Source organism: Schistocerca americana, chromosome 8 (assembly GCF_021461395.2).
Source record: "Schistocerca americana isolate TAMUIC-IGC-003095 chromosome 8, iqSchAmer2.1, whole genome shotgun sequence".
Lineage (NCBI taxonomy): Eukaryota > Metazoa > Arthropoda > Insecta > Orthoptera > Acrididae > Schistocerca > Schistocerca americana.
In genome coordinates, this window is record NC_060126.1 from 347,794,832 (window position 1) to 347,797,934 (window position 3,103).

The 3,103-nt window shown below is 44.4% G+C and overlaps 1 pseudogene; it reads left to right on the forward strand.

Annotated features, from left to right (window-relative positions):
* Nucleotides 1-1,893: 1,893 nt before the first annotated feature.
* On the forward strand, nucleotides 1,894-2,011 carry LOC124546160 (annotated as a pseudogene).
* The last annotated feature ends 1,092 nt before the right edge of the window (nucleotides 2,012-3,103 follow it).

Genomic DNA, 3,103 nt, shown 5'->3' on the forward strand with positions numbered 1-3,103 from the left:
GGAACTTCAATTGTCTTTAACATTAGTCTTTAAGACGTATTGTGTATAGGTATCTGGAGCATGCGAGGAGGTTTTCATACGAAGAAATCGGAGCTCTTAGAAAGCTTGAAACAAAGAAATATGAACGTTTCTGTAATAGCAGAAACAAAGACGAAACTGAGAGGAAGAAGAGGTGTGAATAATTCCACATTAATTTACAACGGAGTCGAACAAACGAAACGAACAGTGAGTGGAGTAGGTTTCCTTATAGATGATAAATGGAAAGTATAGACTAATTTTTATTACATAAATGAAAGGATAGTAACTGCTAGATTCAGAACTGGTAGAGCAGATTTATATGTCATAGGAGTATATGCAGTATATGCAGCTGGTGACGGAAAACGCGAAGACTCTGAAATTCTTGATGAAGAGCTTCAAAAACAGTAAATAAACATAAAAAATTGATCGTTTGTTAACATTAGGAGACTTAAATGCAATAATTTGAAAGGTACCGATAGTAGATATAGCAGGCACATTTGGTGAACTAACGCTTTACGAAAACAGCAAGACGTGAAGATATTTTACTACATATAATCAGGTAAAAATTAAAATACGTTGTGCAGAAACGAAGACGCAAATAAATACACCTGTAATACAAGAGGTTCCAGGTCAGTAATTGACTGCGTACACTGAGGTGACAAAGGTCGTGGGACAGCGATATGCACATATACAGACGGCGGTGATATAGCGTACACAGGGTATAAAAGGGCATTGCATTGGAGGAGCTATAATTTGTACTCAGGTGATTCATATGAAAATGTTTCCGAAGTGATTATGGCGGCATGACGGGAATTATCAGACTTTGAACGCGGAACGTTAGTAGTAACTAAAACACGGGACATTCTATTTCGGAAATCGTTAGGGAATTCAATATTCCGCCAACTGCAGTGTCAAGAGTGTGTCGAGAATACCAAATTTCGGGTATTACCTCTCACCATGGACAACGCAGCGGCCGACGGCCTTGACTTAACGACAAAGAGCAGCGGCATTTGGGTTGGGTTGGGTTGTTTGGGGGGAGGAGACCAAACTGCGAGGTCATCGGTCTCATCGGATTAGGGAAGCACGGGGAAAGAAGCCGGCCGCGCCCTTTCATAGGAACCATCCCGGAATTTGCCTGGAGCGATTTAGGGAAAACCTAAATCAGAATGTCCGGACGCGGGATTGAACCGTCGTCCTCCCGAGCGGCATTTGTGCAGAGTTAACACACAAGGAACACTGCGAAAAATAACCACAGAAATCAAAGTATCCAGTAGGACAGTGCGGCGAAATTTAGCATTATTGGGGTATGGCAGCAGACGACCAACGCGAGTGCCTTTGCTAACAGCACGACATCGCCTGCAGCGCCTCTCCTGGGCTCGTGACCACATCGGTTGGACCCTTCACTATTGGAAAATTGTGTTCTGGTCAGATGAGTCCCGATTTCAGTTGATAAGAGCTGACGGTAGGTTTCGAGTGTGGCCCAGATCCCACGAATCATTGGACCCAGGTTGTCAAACAAGGCACTGTGCAAGCTGGTGGTGGCTCCATAATAGTGTGGGCTGTGTTTACATGGAATGGACTGAGTCCTCTAGTCCAACTGAACTGATCATTGATTGGAAACCGTTACGTTCGGCTACCTGGAGACCATTTGCAGTCATTCCCAAACAACGATGGATTTTTTAAGGGTGATAATCCGCCTTGTTAACGGGCCACGGTTGTTCGCGGTTGGTTTGAAGAACATTTTGGGCAACTAGAGTGAATGGTTGCTCATCTAGAACGCCTGACTTGAATTCTGTCTAACATCTAGATCTGTTCGCCCGTAAAATCCTGCATCGACAACACTTTCGTAATTATGGACGGCTATGGAGGTAGCACGCCAACGGCCGTGCCGCAGTGGTATCACCGGTTCCCGTCAGATCACCGACGTTAAGTGCTGTCGGACTGGGCTAGCACTTGGATGGGTGACCATTTAGTCTGCCGAGCGCTGTTGGCAAGCGGGGAGCACTCAGCCCTTGTGAAGCACATTGAGGAACTACTTGATTGAGAAGTAGCGGCTCCGGTCTCGTAAAGTGACATACGGCCGGGAGAGCGGTATGCTGACCACATGCCCCTCCATATCCGCATCAGGTGACGCCCGTGGGCTGAGGATGACACGGCGGCCGGTCGGCGCCGTTGGGCATTCATGGTCTGTTCGGGAGAAGTTTGGTTTATTTTCGTTTTTATAGAGGTAGCATGGCTCAATATTTCTGCAGGGTACTTCCAGCGTCTTCTTCAGTCCACATCACATCGAATTGCTGCATTACGCCGGGAAAAATCAGATCCAACACGATATTAGGAGGTATCTCAAGATTTTTGTTACTAATTAAAAAAGTTCTCAAATTCGAGATATTCATGTATTTAGAGGTAATGATGCACGAACTGATCACTTCCAAGTTACTTCGAAGATTGAAACTTCGCAAGATAGAGGAAACAAGTAAATGTAAAGAGAACCCAAAGCCAAAACTTGAAATATATGGTTCATCTTCTACAGGAAGAAGGCATAAGGAACATATATCAACAAAGACTCACACAGGAATTACAAATGGTTGAAACTGAAGACAACTTTGAAGAAGAATGGAAAAGATGAAAATCAATAATTCTGAGAATAGCTAATGAGGTACGAGGGAAAAATAAAGTATCAAATCGGAAAAATGGTCTCAAAATATGAAACACAAAAATAATTAACAACGTTAAAGACAACTGAAATGCTCTTAACGCTCATTTAGAAACACGAGCAAATGTGATCCTGGCAAGTATACAAACAGAAAATAAGTAAAACAAAGAATCAAAGAAAAAAATGTTCTGTGGGGAACCCTGCGAAAGATTCATTGCTAATGGTGATCATGACATTACCCGCCAGGGTAGCCGAGAGCGCTAATGCGCTGCTTCCTGGACTCGGATAGGCGCGCCAGCACCGTATCGAATCCGCCTTGCGGATTAACGACGAGGTCCGGTATGTCGGCCAGCCTGGATGTGGTTTTTAGGCGGTTTTCCCCATCCACTAGGTGAATACCGGGCTGGTCCCCAAGTTCCGCCTAAGTTACAT